The sequence below is a fragment of the Chiloscyllium plagiosum genome, unplaced genomic scaffold (genome assembly GCF_037043375.1).
Source record: "Chiloscyllium plagiosum isolate Xiang-an unplaced genomic scaffold, Cpla_swu_hap1 HiC_scaffold_19, whole genome shotgun sequence".
NCBI lineage: Eukaryota > Metazoa > Chordata > Chondrichthyes > Orectolobiformes > Hemiscylliidae > Chiloscyllium > Chiloscyllium plagiosum.
The window spans coordinates 52,868,967-52,884,104 of NW_028270157.1; the positions used below are offsets into that span (position 1 = coordinate 52,868,967).

At 60.6% G+C, this 15,138-nt stretch overlaps 1 protein-coding gene across 10 annotated transcripts in view; it reads left to right on the top strand.

The window, feature by feature from the left end:
* phf21b (PHD finger protein 21B) overlaps window positions 1–15,138 on the top strand; it is a 210,794-nt gene that overhangs the window by 64,365 nt on the left and 131,291 nt on the right. The window lies entirely within an intron of this gene.

Consider the following 15,138-nt stretch of genomic DNA (forward strand, 5'->3'; position numbering starts at 1 on the left):
CCCCTCTCTCATGCGCTTGCACTCTCGCTCTCTCGTGCGCGCGCCCGCCCTCTCTCTCTCGTGCACGCACACTCTCTCTCTCTCTCTCTCTCTCGTGCGTGCGCCCTCTCTCTCTCTCTCTCGTGCGCGCGCCCTCTCTCTCTTGTGCGCGCGCCCTCTCTCTCTTGTGCGCGCGCCCTCTCTCTCTTGTGCGCGCGCCCTCTCTCTCTTGTGCTCGCGCCCTCTCTCTCTCGTGCGCGCGCCCTCTCTCTCTCTCTCTCGTGCGCGCGCCCTCTCTCTCTCTCGTGCGCGCGCCCTCTCTCTCTCTCGTGCGCGCGCCCTCTCTTTCTCTCTAGTGCGTGCGCCCTCTCTCTCTTGTGCGCGCGCCCTCTCTCTCTCACGTGCGCGCGCCCTCTCTCTCTCTCTCGTGCGCGCGCCCTCTCTCTCTCTCGTGCGCGCGCCCTCTCTCTCTCTCGTGCGCGCGCCCTCTCTCTCTCGTGCGCGCGCCCTCTCTCTCGTGCGTGCGCCCTCTCTCTCTCTCTCTCGTGCGTGCGTCCTCTCTCTCTCTCGTGCGTGCGCCCTCTCTCTCTCTCGTGCGTGCGCCCTCTCTCTCTCTCGTGCGTGCGCCCTCTCTCTCTCTCGTGCGTGCGCCCTCTCTCTCTCTCTCGTGCGTGCGCCCTCTCTCTCTCTCTCTCTCGTGCGCCGCGCCCTCTCTCTCTCTCTCGTGCGCGCGCCCTCTCTCTCTCTCTCGTGCGCGCGCCCTCTCTCTCTCTCGTGCGCGCGCCCTCTCTCTCACGTGCGCGCGCCCACTCTCTCACGTGCGCGCGCCCTCTCTCTCACGTGCGCGCGCCCTCTCTCTCACGTGCGCGCGCCCTCTCTCTCTCTCGTGCGCGCGCCCTCTCTCTCTCTCGTGCGCGCGCCCTCTCTCTCTCTCGTGCGCGCGCCCTCTCTCTCTCTCGGGCGCGCGCCCTCTCTCTCTCTCGTGCGCGCGCCCTCTCTCTCTCTCGGGCGCGCGCCCTCTCTCTCTCTCGGGCGCGCGCCCTCTCTCTCTCTCGGGCGCGCGCCCTCTCTCTCTCTCGGGCGCGCGCCCTCTCTCTCTCTCGGGCGCGCGCCCTCTCTCTCTCTCGGCGCGCGCCCTCTCTCTCTCTCGGGCGCGCGCCCTCTCTCTCTCTCGTGCGCGCGCCCTCTCTCTCTCTCGGGCGCGCGCCCTCTCTCTCTCTCGTGCGCGCGCCCTCTCTCTCTCGTGCGCGCGCGCCCTCTCTCTCTCGTGCGCGCGCCCTCTCTCTCGTGCGCGCCCCCTCTCTCTCGTGCGCGCCCCCTCTCTCTCGTGCGCGCCCCCTCTCTCTCGTGCGCGCCCCCTCTCTCTCTCGTGCGCGCGCCCTCTCTCTCTCGTGGCGCGCGCCCTCTCTCTCGTGCGCGCGCCCCCTCTCTCTCTCTCGTGCGCGCGCCCCCTCTCTCTCTCTCGTGCGCGCGCCCTCTCTCTCTCTCTCGTGCGCGCGCCCTCTCTCTCTCTCGTGCGCGCGCCCTCTCTCTCTCTCGTGCGCGCGCCCTCTCTCTCTCTCGTGCGCGCGCCCTCTCTCTCTCTCGTGCGCGCGCCCTCTCTCTCTCGTGCGCGCGCCCCTCTCTCTCTCTCGTGCGCGCGCCCTCTCTCTCTCTCTCGTGCGCGCGCCCTCTCTCTCTCTCACGTGCGCGCGCCCTCTCTCTCACGTGCGCGCGCCCTCACTCTCACGTGCGCGCGCCCTCTCTCTCTCGTGTGCGCGCCCACTCTCTCTCGTGCGCGCGCCCTCTCTCTCTCGTGCGCGCGCCCTCTCTCACGTGCACGTGCACTGTCTCTCGTGCGCGCGCCCTCTCTCTCTCGTGCGCGCGCCCTCTCACTTCTCTCGTGCGCGCGCCCTCTCTCTCACGTGCGCGCGCCATCTCTCTCACGTGCGCGCGCCCTCTCTCTCACGTGCGCGCGCCCTCTCTCTCACGTGCGCGCGCCCTCTCTCTCTCGTGCGCGCGCCCTCTCTCTCTCGTGCGCGCGCCCTCTCTCTCTCGTGCGCGCGCCCTCTCTCTCTCGTGCGCGCGCCCTCTCTCTCTCGTGCGCGCGCCCTCTCTCTCACGTGCGCGCGCCCTCTCTCTCACGTGCGCGCGCCCTCTCTCTCACGTGCACACGCCCTCTCTCTCTCGTGCGCGCCCTCTCTCTCTCGTGCGCGCCTCTCTCTCGTGCGCGCGCCCTCTCTCTCTCGTGCGCGCGCCCTCTCTCTCGTGCGCGCGCCCTCTCTCTCTCTCGTGCGCGCGCCCTCTCTCTCTCGTGCGCGCGCCCTCTCTCTCTCTCGTGCGCGCGCCCTCTCTCTCTCTCATGCGCGCGCCCTCTCTCTCTCTCGTGCGCGCGCCCTCTCTCTCTCTCGTGCGCGCGCCCTCTCTCTCTCGTGCGCGCGCCCTCTCTCTCTCTCTCTCGTGCGCGCGCCCTCTCTCTCTCTCTCTCTCGTGCGCGCGCCCTCTCTCTCTCTCTCGTGCGCGCGCCCTCTCTCTCTCTCTCTCTCTCGTGCGCGCGCCCTCTCTCTCTCTCTCTCGTGCGCGCGCCCTCTCTCTCTTTCGTGCGCGCGCCCCCCTCTCTCTCTCATGCGCTTGCACTCTCGCTCTCTCGTGCGCGCGCCCGCCCTCTCTCTCTCGTGCACGCACACTCTCTCTCTCTCTCGTGCATGCGCCCTCTCTCTCTCTCTCTCTCTCTCTCTCTCGTGGGTGCGCCCTTTCTCTCTCTCTCTCTCGTGCGTGCGCCCTCTCTCTCTCGTGCGTGCGCCCTGTCTCTCTCTCTCTCGTGCGCGCGCCCTCTCTCTCTCTCGTGCGCGCGCCCTCTCTCTCTCGTGCGCGCGCCCTCTCTCTCTCTAGTGCGCGCGCCCTCTCTCTCTCTCTCGTGCGCGCGCCCTCTCTCTCTCGTGCGCGCGCCCTCTCTCTCTCTCTCGCGCGCGCGCCCTCTCTCTCTCTCGTGCGCGCGCCCTCTCTCTCTCTCTCGTGCGCGCGCCCTCTCTCTCTCTCTCGTGCGCGCGCCCTCTCTCTCTCTCTCGTGCGCGCGCCCCTCTCTCTCTCTCTCGTGCGCGCGCCCTCTCTCTCTCTCTCGTGCGCGCGCCCTCTCTCTCTCTCTCTCGTGCATGCGCCCTCTCTCTCTCTCTCGTGCATGCGCCCTCTCTCTCTCTCCTGCGTGCGCCCTCTCTCTCTCTCTCTCTCTCGTGGGTGCGCCCTTTCTCTCTCTCTCTCTCGTGCGTGCGCCCTCTCTCTCTCTCGTGCGCGCGCCCTCTCTCTCTCTCGTGCGCGCGCCCTCTCTCTCTCTCGTGCGCGCGCCCTCTCTCTCTCTCGTGCGCGCGCCCCTCTCTCTCTCTCTCGTGCGCGCGCCCTCTCTCTCTCTCTCGTGCGCGCGCCCTCTCTCTCTCTCGTGCGCGCGCCCTCTCTCTCTCTCGTGCGCGCGCCCTCTCTCTCTCTCGTGCGCGCGCCCTCTCTCTCTCTCGTGCGTGCGCCCTCTCATCTCTCGTGGGTGCGCCCTCTCTCTCTCTCTCTCTCTCTCTCGTGCGCGCGCCCTCTCTCTCTCGTGCGCGCGCCCTCTCTCTCTCGTGCGCGCGCCCTCTCTCTCTCGTGCGCGCGCCCTCTCTCTCGTGCGCGCCCCCTCTCTCTCGTGCGCGCCCCTCTCTCTCGTGCGCGCCCCTCTCTCTCGTGCGCGCCCCCTCTCTCTCTCGTGCGCGCGCCCTCTCTCTCTCGTGCGCGCGCCCTCTCTCTCGTGCGCGCGCCCCCCTCTCTCTCTCTCGTGCGCGCGCCCCCTCTCTCTCTCTCGTGCGCGCGCCCTCTCTCTCTCTCTCATGCGCGCGCCCTCTCTCTCTCTCGTGCGCGCGCCCTCTCTCTCTCTCGTGCGCGCGCCCTCTCTCTCTCGTGCGCGCGCCCTCTCTCTCTCTCGTGCGCGCGCCCTCTCTCTCTCTCGTGTGCGCGCCCTCTCTCTCTCTCTCGTGCGCGCACCCTCTCTCTCTCTCACGTGCGCGCGCCCTCTCTCTCACGTGCGCGCGCCCTCACTCTCACGTGCGCGCGCCCTCTCTCTCTCGTGCGCGCGCCCTCTCTCTCTCGTGCGCGCGCCCTCTCTCTCTCGTGCGCGCGCCCTCTCTCACGTGCACGTGCACTGTCTCTCGTGCGCGCGCCCTCTCTCTCTCGTGCGCGTGCCCTCTCACTTTCTCTCTCGTGCGCGCGCTCTCTCTCACGTGCGCGCGCCCTCTCTCTCACGTGCGCGCGCCCTCTCTCTCACGTGCGCGCGCCCTCTCTCTCTCGTGCGCGCGCCCTCTCTCTCTCGTGCGCGCGCCCTCTCTCTCTCGTGCGCGCGCCCTCTCTCTCTCGTGCGCGCGCCCTCTCTCTCTCGTGCGCGCGCCCTCTCTCTCTCGTGCGCGCGCCCTCTCTCTCTCGTGCGCGCCCTCTCTCTCTCGTGCGCGCGCCCTCTCTCTCTCGTGCGCGCGCCCTCTCTCTCACGTGCGCGCGCCCTCTCTCTCACGTGCGCGCGCCCTCTCTCTCACGTGCACGCGCCCTCTCTCTCTCGTGCGCGCCCTCTCTCTCTCGTGCGCGCCCTCTCTCTCGTGCGCGCGCCCTCTCTCTCTCGTGCGCGCGCCCTCTCTCTCGTGCGCGCGCCCTCTCTCTCTCTCGTGCGCGCGCCCTCTCTCTCTCGTGCGCGCGCCCTCTCTCTCTCTCGTGCGCGCGCCCTCTCTCTCTCTCGTGCGCGCGCCCTCTCTCTCTCTCGTGCGCGCGCCCTCTCTCTCTCTCGTGCGCGCGCCCTCTCTCTCTCTCGTGCGCGCGCCCTCTCTCTCTCGTGCGCGCGCCTCTCTCTCTCGTGCGCGCGCCCTCTCTCTCTCTCTCTCGTGCGCGCGCCCTCTCTCTCTCTCTCTCTCGTGCGCGCGCCCTCTCTCTCTCTCTCGTGCGCGCGCCTCTCTCTCTCTCTCTCTCTCGTGCGCGCGCCCTCTCTCTCTCTCTCTCGTGCGCGCGCCCTCTCTCTCTCTCTCTCGTGCGCGCGCCCTCTCTCTCTCTCATGCGCTTGCACTCTCTCTCTCTCGTGCGTGCGCCCTCTCTCTCTCGTGCGTGCGCCCTGTCTCTCACTCTCTCGTGCGCGCGCCCTCTCTCTCTCTCGTGCGCGCGCCCTCTCTCTCTCGTGCGCGCGCCCTCTCTCTCTCTAGTGCGCGCGCCCTCTCTCTCTCTCTCGTGCGCGCGCCCTCTCTCTCTCGTGCGCGCGCCCTCTCTCTCTCTCTCGTGCGCGCGCCCTCTCTCTCTCTCTCGTGCGCGCGCCCTCTCTCTCTCTCTCGTGCGCGCGCCCTCTCTCTCTCTCTCGTGCGCGCGCCCTCTCTCTCTCTCTCGTGCGCGCGCCCTCTCTCTCTCTCGTGCGCGCGCCCTCTCTCTCTCTCTCGTGCATGCGCCCTCTCTCTCTCTCTCGTGCATGCGCCCTCTCTCTCTCTCCTGCGTGCGCCCTCTCTCTCTCTCTCTCTCTCGTGGGTGCGCCCTTTCTCTCTCTCTCTCTCGTGCGTGCGCCCTCTCTCTCTCTCGTGCGCGCGCCCTCTCTCTCTCTCGTGCGCGCGCCCTCTCTCTCTCTCTCGTGCGCGCGCCCTCTCTCTCTCTCTCGTGCGCGCGCCCTCTCTCTCTCTCTCGTGCGCGCGCCCTCTCTCTCTCTCGTGCGCGCGCCCTCTCTCTCTCTCGTGCGCGCGCCCTCTCTCTCTCTCGTGCGCGCGCCCTCTCTCTCTCTCGTGCGCGCGCCCTCTCTCTCTCTCGTGCGTGCGCCCTCTCATCTCTCGTGGGTGCGCCCTCTCTCTCTCTCTCTCTCTCGTGCGCGCGCCCTCTCTCTCTCGTGCGCGCGCCCTCTCTCTCTCTCGTGCGCGCGCCCTCTCTCTCTCTCGTGCGCGCGCCCTCTCTCTCTCGTGCGCGCGCCCTCTCTCTCTCTCGTGCGCGCGCCCTCTCTCTCTCTCTCTCTCGTGCGCGCGCCCTCTCTCTCTCTCGTGCGCGCGCCCTCTCTCTCTCTCTCTCTCTCGTGCGCGCGCCCTCTCTCTCTCTCTCTCTCTCTCGTGCGCGCGCCCACTCTCTCTCTCTCGTGCGCGCGCCCCCCTCTCTCTCTCATGCGCTTGCACTCTCGCTCTCTCGTGCGCGCGCCCGCCCTCTCTCTCTCGTGCACGCACACTCTCTCTCTCTCTCTCTCGTGCATGCGCCCTCTCTCTCTCTCTCGTGCATGCGCCCTCTCTCTCTCTCCTGCGTGCGCCCTCTCTCTCTCTCTCTCTCTCTCGTGGGTGCGCCCTCTCTCTCTCTCTCTCTCGTGCGTGCGCCCTCTCTCTCTCGTGCGTGCGCCCTGTCTCTCTCTCTCTCGTGCGCGCGCCCTCTCTCTCTCGTGCGCGCGCCCTCTCTCTCTCGTGCGCGCGCCCTCTCTCTCTCGTGCGCGCGCCCGCTCTCTCTCGTGCGCGCGCCCTCTCTCTCTCTAGTGCGCGCGCCCTCTCTCTCTCTCGTGCGCGCGCCCTCTCTCTCTCTCTCTCGTGCGCGCGCCCTCTCTCTCTCGTGCGCGCGCCCTCTCTCTCTCTCTCGTGCGCGCGCCCTCCCTCTCTCTCTCGTGCGCGCGCCCTCTCTCTCTCTCTCGTGCGCGCGCCCCTCTCTCTCTCTCGTGCGCGCGCCCTCTCTCTCTCTCGTGCGCGCGCCCTCTCTCTCTCTCGTGCGCGCGCCCTCTCTCTCTCTCGTGCGCGCGCCCTCTCTCTCTCTCTCGTGCGCGCGCCCTCTCTCTCTCGTGCGCGCGCCCTCTCTCTCTCTCGTGCGCGCGCCCTCTCTCTCTCTCTCGTGCGCGCGCCCTCTCTCTCTCTCTCGTGCGCGCGCCCTCTCTCTCTCTCGTGCGCGCGCCCTCTCTCTCTCTCGTGCGCGCGCCCTCTCTCTCTCTCGTGCGCGCGCCCTCTCTCTCGTGCGCGCGCCCTCTCTCTCTCTCGTGCGCGCGCCCTCTCTCTCTCTCGTGCGCGCGCCCTCTCTCTCTCTCGTGGGCGCGCCCTCTCTCTCTCTCTCTCTCTCGTGGGCGCGCCCTCTCTCTCTCTCTCTCTCGTGGGTGCGCCCTCTCTCTCTCTCTCTCTCTCGTGGGTGCGCCCTCTCTCTCTCTCGTGCGCGCGCCCCCCTCTCTCTCTCGTGCACGCACACTCTCTCTCTCTCGTGCATGCGCCCTCTCTCTCTCTCGTGCGTGCGCCCTCTCTCTCTTTCTCTCTCGTGGGTGCGCCCTCTCTCTCTCTCTCTCGTGCGTGCGCCCTCTCTCTCTCGTGCGTGCGCTCTCTCTCTCTCTCTCTCTCTCTCTCTCGTGCGCGCGCCCTCTCTCTCTCGTGCGCGCGCCCTCTCTCTCTCTCTCTCTCGTGCGCGTGCACTCTCTCTCTCTCGTGCGCGTGCACTCTCTCTCTCTCGTGCGCGCGCACTCTCTCTCTCGTGCGCGCGCACTCTCTCTCTCTCTCGTGCGTGCGCACTCTCTCTCTCTCTCGTGCGCGCGCACTCTCTCTCTCTCGTGCGCGCGCACTCTCTCTCTCTCTCGTGCGCGCGCACTCTCTCTCTCGTGCGCGCGCACTCTCTCTCTCTCTCGTGCGCGCGCACTCTCTCTCTCTCTCGTGCGCGCGCACTCTCTCTCTCTCGTGCGCGCGCACTCTCTCTCTCTCGTGCGCGCGCACTCTCTCTCTCTCGTGCGCGCGCCCTCTCTCTCTCTCGTGCGCGCGCCCTCTCTCTCTCTCTCGTGCGCGCGCCCTCTCTCTCTCTCTCGTGCGCGCGCCCTCTCTCTCTCTCTCGTGCGTGTGCCCGCCCTCTCTCTCTCGTGCACGCACACTCTCTCTCTCTCTCTCTCTCTCGTGCGCGCGCCCTCTCTCTCTCTCGTGCGCGCGCCCTCTCTCTCTCTCTCGTGCGTGCGCCCTCTCTCTCTCTCTCGTGCGTGTGCCCGCCCTCTCTCTCTCGTGCACGCACACTCTCTCTCTCTCTCTCTCTCTCGTGCGTGCGCCCTCTCTCTCTCTCGTGCGTGCGCCCTCTCTCTCTCTCTCGTGCGTGCTCCCTCTCTCTCTCTCTCTCGTGCGCGCGCCCTCTCTCTGTCCCGTGCGCGCGCCCTCTCTCTGTCCCGTGCGCGCGCTCTCTCTCTGTCCCGTGCGCGCGCTCTCTCTCCCTTGCGCGCGCACTTGCGCTCTCTCTCCCATGCTTGCGCGTGATCTCTCTCTCTCTCTCTCTTCCGTGCGAGCTCTTTCTCGTGCACACTCTCTCTCTGTCTCGTGCGCGCGCACTCTCTCTGTCTCGTGCGCGGGCTCTCTCTGTCCTTTGCGCGCGCTCTCTCGCTCTCCCGTGCGCGCGCTTTCTCTCCGTGTGCACGCGTGCTCTCTCTCTGTCCCGTGCGAGCTCTCTCTCATGTGCGCTCTCTCTCGTGCGCACTCTCTCTCTCTGTTTCGTGCGCACTTTCTGTTTCGTGCACACTCTCTGTCTCGTGCGCGTGCTCTCTCTGTCCTGTGCGCGCGTGCTCTCTCTGTCCTGTGCGCGCGCGCTCTCTCTGTCCCGTGCGCGCGCGCTCTCTCTGTCCTGTGCCCGCGCGCTCTCTCTGTCCTGTGCCCGCGTGCTCTCTCTGTCCCGTGCGCGCGCGCGCTCTCTCTCCCGTGCGCGGCTCGCTCTCTCTCCCGTGCGCGCGCTCTTGCGTGCTCTCTCTCTGTCTTGTGCGCGTGCTCTCTCTCTCTCCCGTGCGCGCGCGCGCTCTCTCTCTCCCCTGCGCGCGCTCTCTCTCTCTCTCCCGTGCGCGCTCTCTCGCTGTCTCTCTCTCCCCGTGCACGCGCTCTCGCTGTCTCTCTCTCCCCGTGCTCGCGCTCTCGCTGTCTCTCTTGTGCGCTCTCTCTCGTGCACACGCTCTCTCTCACGTGCTCTCTCGCACTCGTGCACACTCAAGCTCTCTCTCTCAATATCTTATTTTCTCTCTCGTGTGTGCGCTTTCTCTCCCGTGCGTGCGCGAGCTCTCTCTCTCTCCCGTGCGAGCTCTCTCTCGTGCGCGCTCTCTCTCTGTCCCGTGCGCGCGCTCTCTCTCTGTCCCGTGCGCGCGCTCTCTCCCTGTTCCGTGCGTTTGCGCGCGCGCGCGCTCTCTCTCTCTCTCTCCCGTGCGAGTGCGCTCTCTCTGTCTGCCGTGCGAGCTCTCTCTCGTGTGCACTCTCTCTCTCTGTCTCGTGCACGTGCTCTCTCTGTCTCATGTGTCCGCTCTCTCTCCCGTGTGTGGCGCGCTCTCTCCCGTGCGCGGCGCGCTCTCTCTCTCTCTCTCTCTCTCTCTTTCTCTCTCCCGTGCGCAGCGCTCTCTCTCTCCCGTGCGCAGCGCTCTCTCTCTGTCCCGTGCGCGCGCTCTCTCTGTCCCGTGCGCGCGCGCTCTCTATCTGTCCGTGCGCGCGCGCTCTCTATCTGTCCGTGCGCGCGCGCTCTCTATCTGTCCGTGCGCGCGCGCTCTCTATCTGTCCGTGCGCGCGCGCTCTCTATCTGTCCGTGCGCGCGCTCTCTCTCTGTCCCGTGCGCGCTCTCTCTCTGTCCCGTGCGCGCTCTCTCTCTGTCCCGTGCGCGCTCTCTCTCTGTCCCGTGCGCGCGCTCTCTCTGTCCCGTGCGCGCGCTCTCTCTGTCCCGTGCGCGCGCTCTCTCTGTCCCGTGCGCGCGCTCTCTCTGTCCCGTGCGCGCGCTCTCTCTGTCCCGTGCGCGCGCTCTCTCTGTCCCGTGCGCGCGCTCTCTCTGTCCCGTGCGCGCGCTCTCTCTGTCCCGTGCGCGCGCTCTCTCTCCTATGTGCGCACGCGCTCTCTCTCTCTCTCTCCCGTGCGTGCGCTCTCTCCCATGTGCGCGAGTGCTCTCTCTCCCGAGCTCACGCTCTCTCTCTCCCGTGCGAGCGCGAGCTCTCTCTCTGTTTCGTGCACGTGCTCTCTCTGTCTCGTGCGTGCGCTCTCTCTCTCTCTCCCCGTGCGCGCGTGCGCTCTCTCTCCCGTGCACGGCGCGCTCTCTCCTGTGCGCGCGCGGTCTCTCTCACTCTCTCTCCCGTGCGAGCGCGAGCTCACTCTCTCTCCCGTGCGAGCGCGAGCTCTCTCTCTCTCCTGTGCGAGCTCTCTCTCGTGCGCTCTCTGTCTCGTGCGTGCGCTCTCTCTCCCGTGTCCGCGCGCATACTCTCTCTCCCCGTGCTCACGCTCTCGCTGTCTCTCTCTCCCCGTGCGCGCGCTCTCGCTGTCTCTCTTGTGCGCGCTCTCTCATGCACACGCTCTCTCTCGCACGTGCTCTCTCGCACTCGTGCACACTCAAGCTCTCTCTCAATATCTTATTTTCTCTCTCGTGCGTGCGCTCTCTCTCTCTCTCTCGTGCCCGCTCGCTCCCTCTCTCTGTCTCGTGCTCTCTTGCTCTCGTGCGCTCTCTCTCATGGTCTCTTATTTTCTCCCTCTCCTGTGCGCGCTCTCTCATGCGCGTGCTCTCCCTCTCTCACTCTCGCGCTCTCCCTCCCTCCCTCGCAAGCTCTTCCTCCCCGCGCGCTCTCCCTCTCGCATGCTTACTGTCTCATGTGCGCTCTCAATCTCTTTTTCTCTCTCGCTCTCTTGTGCTCTCTCTCTCGTTTGCTCTCGTGCTCTCTCTTGTGCTTTCTCTCGTGCGCTCTCCCTCTCGTGCTCTCCCCTCTCTCTCTCTCTCTGTTTCGTACTCACATTCGCTCTCTGTTTTTTGTGCTCTCGCTCTCTCTATCCCGTGGTCTGTCTCTCTGTCCCGTGGCCTGTCTCTCTGTTGTGCGCTCTCTCTCGCTGTCATGCGTGCTACCTCGTGCTCTCTCCCTTTCTCTCTCACGCTCTCTCTCTGTCCCGTGCTCTTTCTCTGTCCAGTGGTCGGTCTCTCTGTCCCATTGTCTCCCTCTCTCTCTGTCCCATGGTCTCCCTCTCTCTCTCTCTCTCTCTCTCTCTCTCTCTCTCTCTCTCTCTCTCTCTCTCTCTCTCTCTCTCTCTCTCCCCCTCGCCTGGTCTCGCTCTCTATCTCCCTCGCCTGGTCTCGCTCTCTCTCTCCCGCTCTCTTGTGTTCTCTCTCCCTCGTGCTCTCACTCTCTCCCTCACTCTCGCTCGTGCTCTCTCCCTCACTCTCGCTCGTGCTCTCTCCCTCACTCTCGCTCGAGCTCTCTCCCTCACTCTCGCTCGAGTCTGTTATGTCTTGGTTGCGTGGGCCTTATGCCAGTGGGTACCTAATTTCTGTTACTAACACCAACCTTTAATGCTCATTGTTAATCATGCTTGTTCTTCCATTCAATGAGATGGTACCTAATCCATATCTGAAGTCCATCTATCTACCTTGATTTCATATCCTTTCTACACTTGTCTAGCAAATCTGCCAGTCCTTCATTAAAAATTATGAAATTAATTAGTATCTACGGCTTTTTATGGAAGAGTTCCACATTTAGTGTTAAAGAAATAAATGTTGTTTAATTTCACTTTTGAAATGGCTTGGCTTTGATCAAGTCACCTCTTAAAATTTACATTTCATGGATTATAAACCTAGTTTATGCAATCTTTCCTCACAAACTCACCCTTGGAGAGCTATAGATGTTCTGGAAAATCTGCATTACAATGTTTTCCCATGGCCAAATATATCCTTTCTGTGGTATGGTTGCCAAAACTCTGGGCAGTTCTCTAATCAAGGATTTGTTTTGCTGCAGCGTAACTTAGAACTATAAATTTAAAGAGCATTTTCAAGTTTGTTTTTTACTTTATTCATTGCTATATATTTTGTTGATCCATGTACATAAGCCCTTAAATCTCAATGGAACTCCACTGTAATGTTACTTTCATTTTGCATCCCAAACAAGTATGTTAAGAAAGATTGAAAATTTAGAAATATGTTTTTAAGATCAGTAAGCTTTGCATGGTCAGGAAGGAGGGATCATGCTCAGAGTGAGGCACGGCCCAAGGTAAATTGAAGGTGAAGGACCCTCAGGAGGCGGTGACCCCTGTAGTTTGATAGGGAGAAGCTGGAACCACATGTAACAAAATTACGATAATTAACAGTAAAATGACAAAGGTATGAGGGTAGAACTGAACAGAGTTAATTGGAAGGGAAACCAAGCCGGGAAAACAGTGAAGCAACAATGGCAGGAAAAAGCATGCAATGTGGCATAAATTAGTGAGTGATTGGGAAGCCTTCAAAAACCAGAAGAGAGTACCTGAAAAGCAATAAAGGCGAGTTGATGAAATATATGAATTAGCTAGCTAGTAATATAAAAGAAGATTGCAAGAGTTTTATTTAGATATTTCAAGAAGTAGAGAGGCAAGAATGGACATTAGACCATTGTAAAATGAGGCAGAAGAACTAGTATTGGAGAACAATGAAATTGGAGAACTGAATAGGAACTTTGCATTAGTTTTCACATTGGAAGAGCAGCAGCATCCCAGAACGTCCAGAGTCAGGGGACAGAAGTGAGATTAGTGGCCATCGCTAAGGAGAAAGTGCTAGGGAAGCTGCAAGGTCTGAAGGTGGATAAGTCATTTGAACCAGATGGACTACATCCCAGAGTTCTGAAGGAAATGGCTGAAGAGATTGTGGAGACATTGGTACTCTTTCCGGAATCACTGGAGTCAGGGAGGGTCCCAGAGGATTGGAAGATGGCTACTGTAATGGCGCTATTTAAGTAGGAAGAAAGGCAAAAGACTGGGAACTATAAGCTGGTTAGCCTGGCCTCAGACATGGGTAAGATTTTAGAGTGTGTTATTAAAGGTGAAAGTGGGGAGTACTTGGAAGTGCATGGTAAAACAGGGCTGACTCAGCATGGCTTTGTCAAAGGGATGTCATGCCTGATAAATCTGTTAGAATTCTTTTGAAGAGGTAACAGTAAGATAGACAAACAACAGACAAAGGATGGGATCTATTTGGACTTCCAAAAGACCTTTGACAAGGTGCCACACAGGAGGCCACAAGGTTAAAAACCCATGGTGATAGGGGCAAAATATTGGGATGGATGGAGGATTGGCTGACTGGCAGAAGGCAGTGAGTAGGGACCGGGGATCTTTTTCAGATGGAAGCCAATGACTGGTGGAGTTCTGCAAGGGTTCCTGTTGGAACCACAACTATTCACATTCCACATTAATGATCTGGATGAAGGAACTGATGCCATTTTTGCGAGCTTTGCAGATGACATAAAGATAGGTGGAGGGGAGGTAGTATTGAGGGAGCAGGGAGCCTGCAGAAGGCTGGGAGAGTGGGCAAAGAAGTGACAAACAGAATACAATGTAGGAGAGTGTGAGGTTATGGACTTTGGTAGGAATAATACAAACACAGACAATTTCCTAAATGGGGAAAAGTTTTGGAAATCTGAATCACAAAGGGACTTGGGAATCCTAATTTAGGATTCTTTTAAGGTTAATGTGCAGGTTCATTTGGCACTTAAAAAGGTAAATGCAATATTAGCATTCATTTCAAGAGGCCTAGAATACAAGAGCAGGGATATACTGCTGGGGCTGTATAAGACTGTGGTCAGATTACATTTGGAATATTGTGAGTGGTTTTGTGCCTTATATTTAAGGAAGCATATGCTTAGAGGGGGTCCAGAGGAGGTTTATAAGAATGATACCAGTAATAAGGGCTTTTCATGTGAGGAATTGTTGAGGAATTTTTGTCTATACTCTGGAGTTTAGAAGGACAAAGAGAGGCTGCAGAGGCAAAGTCATTGAGTGGGTTTAAGACAGATAGAGAGGTTCTTTCATAATTACTAAGAGGATCAAAGGTTACAGGGAGAAGGCAGAAGAATGGGGTTGAGAAACAGATTAGCCATGATCAAATAGCAGCGCAGGCCAGATCGGCTGCATGGTCTAATTATGCTTCTATACCTTATGGTCGTCTTATTGTTTATTTGAGTAATATTTATAGAATCAAAGAGATGTACAGCATAGAAGCAGACCTTTTGGTCCAACCCATCCATGCCGACCAGATAGCCCAACCCAATCTAGTCCCACCTACCAGCACTCGCCCCATATCCTTCCAAACCCTTCCTATTCATATATCCATCCAAATTCCTTTTAAATGTTGCAATTGTACCAGCCTCCGCCACTTCCTCTGGCAACTCATTCCATACACATACCACCCTCTGTGTGAAAACGTTGCCCCTTAGGTCTCTTTTATATCTTTGCCCTCTAGTTCTGGACTCCCCCAACCCAGGGAAAAGACTTTGTCTATTTATCCTATCCATGCCTCTCATGATTTTACAAACTTCTATAAGGTCACCCCTCAGCCTCCGGTGCTCCAGGGAAAACAGCCCCAGCTGGTTTAACATCTCCCTGTAGCACAAATCCTCCAACATGCTTGTAAATCTTTTCTGAACCCTTTCAAGTTTCACAACATCTTTCTGATAGGGAGGAGACCAGAATTGCACACAATGTTCCAACAGTGGCCTTTAAGAAATGTCCTGTACAGCCGCAACATGACCTCCCAACTCTTCTGACCAATAAAGGAAAGCATACCAAATGAGTTCTTCACTACCTTATCGACCTGCGACTCCACTTTCAAGGAGCTAGGGACAAAGGTCTCTTTGTTCAGCAACACTCCCTAGGACCTTACCATTAAGTGTATAAATCCTGCTAAGATTTGCTTTCCCAAAATGCAGCACCTCACATTTATCTGAACTCAACTCCATCTGCCACTTCTCAGCCCACTGGCCCATCTGGTCAAGATCCTGTTGTAATCTGAGGTAACCCTCTTTGCTGTCCACTACACCTCCAATTTTAGTGTCATCTGCAAACTTACTAACTATACCTCTTAAGCTCACATCCAAATCATTTATGTAAATGACGAAAAGTAGTGGACCCAGCACCGATCCTTGTGGCACTCCACTGGTCACAGACCTCCAGTCTGAAAAACAACCCTCCACCACCACCCTCTGTCTTCTACCTTTGAGCCAGTTCTGTATCCAAATGGCTAGTTCTCCCTGTATTCCTTGAGATCTAACCTTGCTCACCAGTCTCCCATGGGAAACCTTGTCAAACGCCTTACTGAAGTCCATATAGATCACATCTACTGCTCTGCCCTCATTAATCCTCTTTGTTACTTCTTCAAAAAACTCAATCAAGTTTGTGAGACATGATTTCCCACACACAAAGCCATGTTGACTATCCCTAATCAGTTCTTGCCTTTCCAAATACATGTACATCCTGTCCCTCCGGATTTCCT